Source organism: Molossus molossus, unplaced genomic scaffold, assembly GCF_014108415.1.
Source record: "Molossus molossus isolate mMolMol1 unplaced genomic scaffold, mMolMol1.p scaffold_m16_p_3, whole genome shotgun sequence".
NCBI lineage: Eukaryota > Metazoa > Chordata > Mammalia > Chiroptera > Molossidae > Molossus > Molossus molossus.
In genome coordinates, this window is record NW_023425366.1 from 107,428,096 (window position 1) to 107,440,617 (window position 12,522).

General features: G+C 49.8%; 1 pseudogene; it reads left to right on the forward strand.

The window, feature by feature from the left end:
• The first annotated feature begins 7,399 nt into the window (after positions 1-7,399).
• LOC118642123 lies at positions 7,400-11,044 on the forward strand (annotated as a pseudogene).
• The last annotated feature ends 1,478 nt before the right edge of the window (positions 11,045-12,522 follow it).

A 12,522-nucleotide genomic window follows, 5' to 3' on the forward strand; every position in this document is an offset into this window, starting at 1 on the left:
AATACATTGACATTTCAAAATGTATCGATCACAGGAGCAGACTGGGTTTGGGCAGGGGAAGGGGGGGAAGTGGATTGATTATATTATTTGTGGGAGGGAAGAAAAATGAAAGAGTAAACAAGGGTGCTTTTGTGTGGAGGACAAAACCAAAGCTATTGGTCGAATGGGACTGAGTTAAGCCCTGGAAGTTCGCTCTTCCCCGGCCCTGACAGTGCGGGTGGGGTCAGCAGCGTGCACCACGAGAGCCTGGGCCTGCTTATTCACCACCAGTTATGCCAAGTACCCTGCAGGGTTAGGTTAGTTCTCCTGGGCAGCGGTTCTCAACCTGTGGGTCGCTACCCCTGTGGAGGTCCAACGACCCTTTCACAGGGGTCGCCTAAGACCATGAGAAACACGTGTTTCCGATGGTCTTAGGAACCTAGACGGCTCCTCCATCCGTCTCCAGGCGCAGATACGCCCACGTGCAGATATGCCCACGTGCAGATACGCCCACACACAGCATGAGGAGCGGTATTAAGGGTCCCGGCATTAGGAAGGTTGAGAACCACTGTTAGAGGATGTGACAGGCAGAGCTTATCAGCAGTGTCTGATTGGGAAGGAATTCGGTTCCCAGAACAAGTCCACAGCTCGGGATCAAGGAGCTCCCAGAGGCCTCTGCTCTGTGGAGCCCACGCCACAGTTTGCCCCTCACAAGTCCGCGTGTAGGAAGCCCACCCCAGCTTCACCTGAATTGTAAAATATGACTACCAACAGCAAGACTGATTCTGAACCAGGAGCATCCGTATGGCCATACCAGTTGTTAAAATAATGAAATCTTTCCATACTGGTTGGTCAATGGTCACCCTTGGGACCTCCCAGACCCCAACCCCTCATGATCCAAAAACTAGGGTTGACACGGGCATAGAAAGAGGTCTCCAGAGCCTGCCCCGCATCCACTCTGACAAGTCAGTGCTCCTGCCCTACGGGGGGGTCACATATCTTGAGTGTGGCCCTGACTACAGACAGCGGCTTTCTATGATCAGGTGGTCACCAGCAGCCGTCTACAGACCCAGGTGCCTTCCCCTGGGGGAGAGGGAATTTACTGCACGTAAGTAAAGTCACACACACTACATACATATATATAGTTGTATATACATTATAGCAATATATATAGTGATGTGTATAGTTATATATAATTATGTATATATTATGTATAGTCTGATATATACAGATAGATATATAGTTTTTTACATTAACACATGTGAATTCATCTCATCTTTCTTTTTTTTAATCCACACCCAAGGATATTTTTCCATTTATCTTCAGATAGAGTGGGAGGGAGAGCAAGAGAGAGAGAGAGAGAGAGATGTGAGAGAGACACATCAACTGGTTGCCTCCCGCTCAATCCCGACCAGGGCTGGGATTGAATCTCAACCAAGGTACATGCCCTTGACTGGAATCAAACCCACAACTCTTTGGTCCGAGGGCCGATGCTCTAATCACTGAGCCAAACCGGCCAGGGCTCATCTCATCTTTCTAACAGCTACATGGCACTCAATTGAATGGATGTACCATAATTTAACCACTCCCTTATTGGTGGATAGTTAGGTTACTCCTACTGTTTCACGGTTATAAACATGCTGTAATAAACATCCTGAACGCGTGTGGTTCCACACACACCTGAACGTTTCTGTGAGAGAGATCCCGACAGGTGGAATTGCTGGATCGATGAAAATGTGCACCCTAATGTTGACAGAAGTCCTCATACGTTCTTTCACGTGCACAGCATATTAATGACAACAGCACGCGCCCCTGTTGTCTGGGTGGTTTTGTAGGAATCAGCCCCCCTCAAAGTACTGTCCAGTCCATGTGAAGAGCCCAGGTGTGATGGGATGCATCCGTCTGATTTAAAACTTGAAGTCCACCGAACTATCTCATCTGTGCTGGCACACATTTGCCCACCAAGGGGCAGAGGGAAGACTCATTGCTAATTTTAGCCAACAGATTATTCCAGATGCCCCCAAAGCTTCCAGTCTGTTGGGATGTCTGAGAAAACAAATAGCAAGTTTGCCTGCAGAGCCCGGGAGAATGGCACTCTGACCAACCAACTGGCACAGCGCCACCAACTGTCACCCAGGCCCTGGAGCTGTTCTGCTTGTCTCTAGAGCCACAGAAAGTCCCTCTGAGAGTTCCGCCAACTTCTGGCCACCACACCTTGCCTAGGACGTCACCAAGCCTCTCGTGAAAAGCAGCTGTCTGTCCATGTCCCTCTAATCATAGGGCCTCAGACCCAGCGCAAAGGGCACCCTCTCTACCTTCCACCCTCTTATAACAAACCCTCAGGCCTGGGAGGGGGCAGGGGATAGAAAAGTATTATCTGCAGTAAAAGCATTTAGACCCCTAGCTCAGCCAGCCAAAATGCCCCCCTACACAAGCATTTATATTCAGTCCCCAAAGGACTTGAGGCAGCTTTTGAGAAGGTACGCAATCCAGTAAAACCAGGAAATGTAATTAAAAGACAAAGCCAGGGAAAATATATATGGGCCAAGGGGAAATGCGTCTATACAACCCACCAGGTTCGGCACAATGTTTACGCACTGGAACTCCAGCGGGACCCCAAGCTCCCTGGTGGCCAAAGGAAAAAATAGAAAAGAAAAGGGGAGGTTAGGGTCAGAGTTAGTATCCAGATCCACAATGTGCCTGAAGAGAATCCCCACATGTAGACTTCAACAAAAACCGTAAAGAGGAAAATAGGAAATAAAGATGACATGACTGTCAATTTCTCCAAACGGTTCTGTTTCTCCTTTGAACATGGGTCCCAGCAGGCAGCCCTCCAACCATCCTGGCAAGACCTTTCTGAACTGACCTGAGGCTCCCTGTCACATCCTAGGGCGCCCACCCCCGACCTCCACTCCCTTCGGGTTGCCTCCTGCTTATCCCCCCTTGGGCTGCTGCGCAAACCAGATAAAAATTTCAGCAGCCAAGACCCTCCCACGCAATCCCCCAAGGTCCCAGCTCTCCACTGAACACAGCCATTTCTCTGGCCCATCTCCTCTCCAGGCGCCTGGGTAACTGTGTCTCACGAGACTATGGTTGGAGGCTATTCTAGTTTGTCTACACAGAGACCACATAGAGCATTTGCATTCCCCTGAACCTTTTTTACTTAGTTGGTAACTGTTAAACATTAGAAAATATATAAAAATCCTGTCTGGCCTGTGTGGCTCAGTGGTTGAGCGTCAACCCATGCACCAAGGGGTTGCCGGTTCGATTCCCGGTCAGGGCACATGCCCAGGTTGTGGGCCTGATTCCCAGTGGGGTGGGGCGTGCAGGAGGCAGCCAGTCGATGTTCTCTCTCATCAATGTTTCTATCTCTCTCTCTCCCTCTCCTTTCCTCTCTCTCTAAAATCAATAAAGGAAAAACAATTTTTTAAAAAAGAAAAAATATAAAACTGCTTTCTCGCTTTTTAAAAATCAGGCCAATAAAAAGTTTTTTTGTGGTACGTGCCTCCAGTGGGAACCGAACCCAGGACTCTCTGGTCCAGCAGGCCGACGCGCAACCGCCAAGGCCAATAAAACACTTTTTTAAGTAAGCAGTACAGCTGGAGCTGAGGACCAGTTGCCACCTTAAAAAGAGAAAGGTGCCTCCAATTCACCGTCCTCACCACTCTATATTTTATACCCAACCCACTTCCCTCATCATGCTCACAAACCCTAATCTAGGCAACAAATCCTTAAAAGGAAAAGAGAATAGGGTGCGCAAAATTACACTGAAAGACCTGAATTCACATCCATGACCATCTATCTGCTAGGTCCACAAAATGAGGGCTCAGGCAGCAGAAGGGAAATTCTTTCCACTTCTGACGACTTCTGCTGACTAGCAGAGGCCACGCGTGCCAGGTGCGGGGGAGGGAGGGTTGTTGACAGCACAAGTCCGACGGTTCTGATGAAGGAGACATGACAGGGCCTCTCTGTGACGGGGCCGTTTCACTTGATTCTGGGCTTGAGATGTCTCCCCTGCCAGTACCTTCGCCCCCCCACCCCAGGATTTTGCCAGCATATCAGGCTCCTGTAGCTACAAAGATGAACTGCCGACGTAGAGGCAATAGATTAGTTTTGCAAGCTGAAACAAAAACAAAACAAAGACCAAAAAAATTTTTTTTAATCTCTTGCTTTCCTTACAATAAATTGTTGCATAAAACCAGTAAGCCTGTTTACAGAGAGGAGGAGTCTGGAGCATCAGTTGTCCTGGAAGCCAGGCCTTGAGCGCCATCTAGGAGCAGAGGGCGGCACTGCAGGCGCTGATCCTTGAGCGGCTCCTCCCAGCTTTGGCAGACACTTCCCTTCCACAGTCCCTTCTCCCAGACTGAAGGTCTCAGCAGAGGCGATGTGCCATAGTGGGGAGCCATGGACTTTGCAGTCAGACCCTGACACTTCATTAACTGTGCAGTCTTGGGCAATTTGTTTACTTATCTGCAAAGTGGGAATAATCGTGCCGTCTTACCAGTGGTTGGAGCACTAAGAAAAACTACATAATCTGGCATATAGCATGGAGTCAATAAACTTTTACTCCCTTCCCCCACCGCACCGTAAATTTACTCAGCCACAGACGAGTCACTCCCAGGGGTTTGTTTTGTTCATCTGTAAACCGATGGGACCCTCGGAGGGTTGCTGGAAGTGGACAGAACATGACCAATCTGTCCAGGTCCTGGCTCACAGTGCGTGCTCTACCGGTGATAAGGGGAAGGGAAGGAACTGTAAATCTGAGGTTATACAAATACACGAGACAGGTATAAAGATAAATTAAGACAGTCTTGTAGCGAGAGAGCCAGATGTAAATAATAAGATGAAGTAATAAATTAGACGTATAAACACAGTGCAGCTTTCTGGGCTATATCAATTACTTCACTTAATCCTCATACACACCTTGCAGCAAAGGGTTAGCACCCCAATTTAGAGACAAACCAGGGGAGGCTCAGCGTGCTTGCTCGTGTCCCCTCCTCCTCTCTGCTTCTATTTTACTTTATTTTTTTTCAGTTTTTATTAATTTATTTTTGTTACAGATGTTTCTCCTTTTTCCCACCTAGACACCCTCCTATCCTGCCCCTCCACCCCCCTGCACTGTTGTCTATGTCCATTGGTTATGCATACATGCATATAAGTTCTTTGGTTCATCTCCTCTGCTTCTATTTTAGATCTGACCCATTCCCCAGAATGGATTCCCCATCTCTGCCACTGAAGTAGAAAAACTCAAAATCTGACTCTTTTTCCCTCTCTCCTGTCCCTGCCCTCAGTTCTTCAACCTGAAGTCTGATCTATTCCAATTCTCCGTCTCTCCCCACAGCGCCCTCTTTGTTTCCACTCTCCTCTCTCAGTTCGACGCCCCTCCCTCCAGCCCTGCAGAAGCCTCCTAACCGGGCTCTCTGCCTGCTCTCCTACCTCCAACCCCTCCTGCAGTGGCTCCCAGGAGGACCTCAGCACGTCTACTGCAAGTCTAACCTCTCCAGGCTGCTCACCTTCCTCCAGGAAGCTTTTCCCAGCTACGCCACCCCACAGGCATCTCCGCTCTCCCTCGATGCAGACAGGTTGTTGAAAACCCTGCCTGCACATTAAAACAACCTGGGGGAGCTGCACACAGTGTTCACCCACAAGCACATGAAAAGAGCTTGATGCCATCAGCCATCAGGGGAATGCAAATCCGAACCACCGTGAGATGCCACTTCACACCCACTAGAACAGACACGGAGTAATTGGAACCCTCGTACACTACTGGTGGGAATGTAAAACGGTGCAACTGCTTTGGAAAACAAAGCTGGCAAGTCTTCAAAATACTAAGTATAGAGTTAACCATATGACCCATCAATTCTACTATGTATCTATCCATGTAAACACTGTATACAGGTGTTCATAACAGTATGACTCATAATGCCTAATCCTCCCCAATTAAAATCCCTGAGGTGGAGCCCAGGAACCTGCCTACATGTTTAACACGTGTCCTTCATGACACGTCCTGAAGGTTGAGAAGCACTGACCTGCAGAATCTAATTCATCCAAGGTCTTGGGTCACGGTCAACAAGACCATACCTTTAGATCCTGGGTCTGCCCACATGTCGGATTCATCTCTCACAATTCCTGCACGCCCCAGGCAGCTCCACCACCTGCTGCTCCATGTAGCAGAGGTGACGTCTACCTTCCTCTTCCCTTTGCTCCTTCACTGGCCTCCAGGCCCCCACTCTGGTGCCACCTCCTCTAGCAAACCATCCCAGGCTCCCAACCGCCTTCATCGCACTTCTACAACCCATTGGTTTCAACCAAGGGTAATCGTGCTCCCCAGGGGACACTTGGAAAATCTGGAGCTATTTTTAATGGTCACAACTGTGGCTGGAGAGGGGATAATACTGTCTAGGTAGAGTCCACAGGTGCTGCTAAATACCCTGCAATAGACAGACAGCACACACACAAAAAACAAAGAGTTATCCAGCCCAAATGTCAGAAGTGCTGACACTGAGAAACCCTGCTGTAGCCCACTGTCGTGTGAGGTCCTCAAGGACAGGGAATGCATAAGACTCAACCACATAGCCTCACAACCAGCTACAGAGCCTGCCACACAATAGATTTTCGGTAAATATCAGTGGAACAGACTTACTCTACCCCTCATCTGGCATTTAGGTGTGGTCACTTATCCCCCACCTTATTCCAGGAAAAAAAAAAAAAAAAAACTGTAGCTGCTGACAAAAACCTATGCAATACAACAGGAAAAATTAATGACAGTGTCTTAGAAGGAAAAGAAGATAAAGCCATAGGTAAGTTGGGATCAGGTAAGCATCCAGAATGGTGATTACAGTCCCAGGTAGGCAGGAGCTGAAATTGGACTCTGGGCTTCCTGCTGGCCACAGCAAAGAGGGAAACATGAGATTCATGGCATTCGGCCAACAAAAATAACCCAGTTGCTCAAGGGAAGCACAGTTTTCTCTGGTGCAGAGACATGACAGGCACTGGGGGTGCAGGGGAAATAGGCAACCCTCTCAAAAGTGTCAACATACCAAGAGTCTTTTATGACTTTCTTATAACTTTCTCTGAGTTATTCTCCCCCATCCCTGACCTCATTCTCTTTGCCATGTAACTTGGTAGTTCCTCCCACTCACTGAGTTTGGACTAGGCCATATGACTTTCTTTGATCAATGGGATGAAAACAGATATGATGCAAGCAGGAGCCTTAGAAGGGCTGTGCACCTGGATGTGCTTTCTTGCCTCTCTGCCATCACCATGAGAAGGACATGTCCTGGCTAGCCCCTAGTCCCACACGGTGAGAGACACGTGGAGCCAAGCTGACTCAAGTTAACCCACAAACCTGGTACCTGTTGCAGAACCACCCAGCTGAGCCCTGCCAGGCCCAGCAGATCCCCTGGAGAGCTACAGGGGCATGAGCAAGCTCGGCTTAGTGCAGCAGAACCTCCCCAGCTGTCTCCTTCGAGCCATGTACAAGCCAAGTACATGTTCACCGTGGATGGGGGGAGGTTTGTTACGCAGCATTATTCTGGGACTAGCTAACTAAAACATCTCCCCAGTGCAAAGTGAAAGGATAAACAAATGTAAACAATCTTTTTCAGGGCTAAGATGGAGCAAATGGTTCCAGGCTAAGTCTTCCACTGATCTAGGTAGTAACTCCTTGACGACAGCACACATGTCCCCCTAACTGACCACCAGACCTGGGCACTTAAAGACACTTGATGCAAATGTGTCAGTCGGTATTTGATTGGGAACCTAAGCAACTCAAGGCGTTTCAGCAAAATGCTGAAAAGTCCAAATGCTTGCAAAACTGGACAATCAATGGACTGAGTTAGACAGTCTATGGATTCAGATGCTCTCAATGACCTTCGTCCGATCAGACCCGTCAGAGGACCTCAAACTAGTGACAGGTCTTCTAGTCCGAGCCCTTGCGTAGTATCCACCCTCCTGCATACGGCGGGATTCTTTCTGACCACCTCAGACCCCCCAGAAATGGGTCCAAAAACTCTCTCGGTTTCTCATTCTTGCACATGGATCCATTTCTGACCCAGCGAGACTGGGTGACTGGCCTGGGGACTCTGGTTTGACCGCTCAGAAATCAACACCTCAACCCCCCATGTAACAAGATGGTTAGACTACAAGGTCGGTGGGCCTGGGTCCCATGCAGCTCCCACTGTGTGACTCCGGGAAGGCACTCAGCCTCACCTGTGCGATGGACATAATAACACTTACCAACCCGAGAGCTGTTGTTAGGATTGAAAAAGGTATGGCATATAAAGTACTTAGCACAGCCCCTGACATGGAGTCAGTGTTTAATGAATGAGAGCTATTACCATTTGGCTTTGAACTCAGAGAGCAGACTGGTCAGATAGGGTTTGTGTGGGCTGATGCAAAAGTCCTGTGCCGCAGCCCTGGCCGGTTTGGCTCAGCGGTTAGAGTGTCGGCCTGCGGTCCCGAGAGACCCGGGTTCGGTTCCCGCTAAGGGCATGTACCTTGGTTGCAGTTTGTCCCCGGCCCTGGTCGGTTGTGCGGGTGGCAGCCACTCGATGTGTCCCTTCACATCGATGTTTCTCTCTCTCTCTCTCTCTGTTCCTCTCTCTCCCTCCCACTCTACCTGAACAAAAAATGGAAAAATGTCCTCGGGTGAGGATAAAAAAAAATAAAAAAATAAAAAAAAAGTCCTGTGCGGCAGACAGATCCGGTCTCCAGAGTGAGGTCAGAAGCGCTGCGCCCCAGGCGGCGGCGGCACAGCAGCCTCCCTGCCCTGCGCGGGGTGCTGGAGGGTCGTTTATGCCCAGGCAGCTTCACTTAAACACCTTTCCAGCAGCCTGCACGTGGGCGGTGAAGACCGTCCTCAGCAAGGGCCCTGTGTCTCCTCCAGGACCCAGAGACAACGTCGCAGCCCTTGATCGGTGCGCTAGGGAAACAATGCTGGCTTTCTTCTCCCCGCAACCCGCCGGCCAGCGGTGTGGTCCTCCCGCAACCCGCCGGCCAGCGGTGTGGTCCTCCCGTCTCTCCACTAAACCCACAGCTGAGGGGCTGCGCAAAGGTGCTTTAGCCGAGAATGATGCTGCACGGGAGGAAAAAAAGGAGGAGGCAATAAAACTTAAGAGAGGGTGCGGGGAGAAGAAAGGTTTCGCACAGGGGTCAGATGACCAGCGAAGGGCAGGTGGCCTCCTGCTGCCTGGTCTGAACGCCCCTCTTATGGGGGATGGAGCTGCGCAAACCGCTGCCCGGAGGAGCAAGGAAGGACAGAAGGTGAAGCTGACACGATCCAGCAGAGGGGAGAGCGAGACCAGACGAGGAAGAGGAAGGTCAGGGGCGGCGGGGCTGGAGAGGAGACATGGTTCGGAAGGCTGGGCCCTCCCCACCGGTCCCAGTGGACAAGCCTGATGAGTTCCATACCAGGATACTTGAGGTAAGAAATGTTTTCAATATGACGACGAAAGTGGGAAGAAAGAGATCAGTCGGTGTCCTGGTCGCCGCGGGGAAGGGCAAAGGAGCCGCGGGTTTGGGCCGGGAAAGCCACTGAGTGGCGCTTTCAGAACAGCCGAGAACAGAGCCGGTCACTATTTTCATTATGCAGAACAGTACGAAGACCACACAATATTCCATGACATCTCTTTAACACGACACAGGACACACATAGAGATGAACGAACAACCCAGAGGCTACGGCTTCTGCTGCCAATGGGCCATCACCACCATCTACTGTCTCACCGACGTCAGAGACATGTACCCGCGGTCTCGGGGCCCCTCACATGCTCAGCTGCACCTGGGCCTCTTCCACGGGCCCTCCCCCGAGACCCACTGCTACTGGCTGATAAGAAGAGTCTCCGTGTTGTGAGGTTCCGGGCAGCCCTCTGCCCACCGTGGCCGCTTCACCCCACGGGGACTCCAGAAAGGATCCGGAGCCAGAAGATGAGGTTCCCAACCATCAGATTGGGCTGGGAGGAGTTGAAGACCACCTAGGGAATAAAGTGCTCCCTCCGGTCAGGTTTAAAGACAGCCGCCACCCGAGCTCCCCGGCCTCAGCACTGTGTCTACTGGCTCAGCGCCCGGAGGGGCTCAGCTCTCATGCCTTGGAATGTCAGGTTTTATGGGGTGTTTTTAAAGGAAAGAGCAACCTTAACTTCTTTACTTACAAATAATAAATAATTATAGTTTTAACTTAAGAAAAAAAAAAAGCAATGCTATCTTACAGTTATAGTCCCTCCAAGTTAAGCAAGGGATATGCCTCCCCCTTCCTCTCTCCCTCCCCTCCAACTCAACTCATCAAGAAAGGGGGTGAGGGTGAAAGAACTAAACACACACACACACACACACACACACACACACCACCGCTGCCTCTTCAGGTCCCTGTCAACGGAAAAAGAGAGAACTTTTCATAGGCTCTTAAAACAGGAGCTTTAAACTGGACCTGGCGGAGAGTTTTAACAGATTAAAGCAATCAGAAAGTTAAGGGATCGTCCACCCAGTGGAGTCGAGATTTAACACTCAGTTGATAAAAGAATGTTAAAAAGAAAAGATCTCTTCCATGTTTGTGCTCCGTGGAGTTGAAACTTCTTCCCAAATTATCTGCCGTATGTTGTGTATATTATGCCAAGAGCTTTATATATGTGAGCTCACTTAAACCTCAGGACAATCTCCTTATCCCCATCTAACAAATGGGGAAACTGAGGCTCAAAAAGATAGTTTTTTAGACTCCAGCTGGAAACCTAACAGAGTGAAGATTCAAACCCAGGCCTGCCCCCCCCACACACACACCCCTGACGCTGAGCTGTGTCCTCCATGTCATCATGCCCTGGCTCGGCCTGCAGACGTCCCCTGGGCCTCCTCAATTCCACTCTGCAGGCCGTAGCCCCAGCCTGTCAAATGGCACTCAGCCTCTGTGGGAGAAGATTCTAATTGTGCCTGACCACAGGTCTGCAGGGAGTTAATAAATTATTCCAAGAGAATACTTGTACTGAAGGCCTTATTGACTGGAGTCCATTTCCTGAGCTGGCATAATTTTTTTTCCCCAGCAACTGTTGCAAAGCAAGTTCAAGTACAAATCTTGATGCCCCATCTATAGGGCCCCTTGCTTATCTCCAAGGATACATCTTCAAAACCTGCCTGCCAGTCAAGGCCATTGCAAAAGGGCAGTCCCTAGAAAGGTACGTTTTGGAGGTCCCAGGTTTCCATAGAAAGAGCACCTTGGCTCCTTTCTTTATGTTTTTTCTTTTTTTAATATTTTTTCTTTATTGATTTTAGAGAGAGAGGAAGGGGGAAAGAGAGAGAGAGAGAGAGAAACATCAATGAGAGAGAACATTGACTGGCTGCCTCCTGCATGCCCCCCACTGGGGATCGGGCCCACAACCTGGGCAGGTGTCTTAACCGAGAATCGAACCGGCGACCTCTTGGTGCACGGGTCCACACTCAACCACTGAGCCACACCGGCCAGGCTCTTTATGATTTTTCAAATGATTATCACTTTTCTCCCTCCCAGTCTCATCTTTTCCCCTAAAAGGACCACAACTGGTTCATTACAGTGCTGTAAAACCCAATAAACAGAAACACTCCAGTGTCCAGCAGCAGGGACACGGTTCAGTAAACCACGGCACATCCGAGCAGCAGAGCGCTGCGTGGTCACACAGGAACGAGGAGCCCTGTGCTCCCATACAGAGTGGTCTCCAAATTATAGCTTTTAAACGAAATTAGCAAGGGTTAAAAAGGAGTATATAGCTTTGCGTAGGAAAGAGATGGGAATATATGTTTATTCATATTCGCGAAATGAAAAAATGGAAAGCTGAACCAGCAGGAAACAGCCCCCTTAGATGGGGAGAGGGGACAGCCATCATAGGAGAGGAAGTGGGGTTCCTCTGAGGCAAAGATGGGGGCGGAGCAAGAAGGGAGGCGCGGGGAGTGGTCCGCCCAGCCTGACGCGGCCAATCAGCTGCTTAGTCTATAGAGAATTCTGAAAACAGTAGTAAAACTAGCTACAAAATGCAATGTGGTGTCATGGATTGGAACCTGGTTCCAAAAATGGGACATCTGTGGAAAAACTGTTGAAATCTGAATGAAGTCTGTAGTTGTGCTGATAGTACTCTATTGGTCTTCGTTTTGACAAGCGTACCAAGGTTACGTAAGTTGCCCCTGAAAACCCAGCCGCCTGCGGGAGAAACCCCGGCCACACAGAGAAAACACGTGGCAGAGAACCGCGGCGATCCCCTGAGCGCCTAGTCGACGGCTAGGCCAGTTCGCTAACCTGAACCACCGCGTGGACTGCTGCGGCCCGTCGATCGCCCAAGAACTGGCGCCCGGCCTGCCGTCTGCCAGCTGAGCCCAGCCAACTCCCAGTCACAGCGAGAGCGAGCCCGTCTTAACCCGCTGAGTGTATGTGGTGGAACCTCCAGCGTCTGGTAACACTCGGTCCAATGACTACAGTGTTTCCTTGATTCTAGGATTCTTTTGGTGTAGCAATAAGCCAACACTAAGGGTGCACAGATCAGATGAAAACTACAGCATGATTTTAGAAACCTTCAAAATCTGCTCAGTG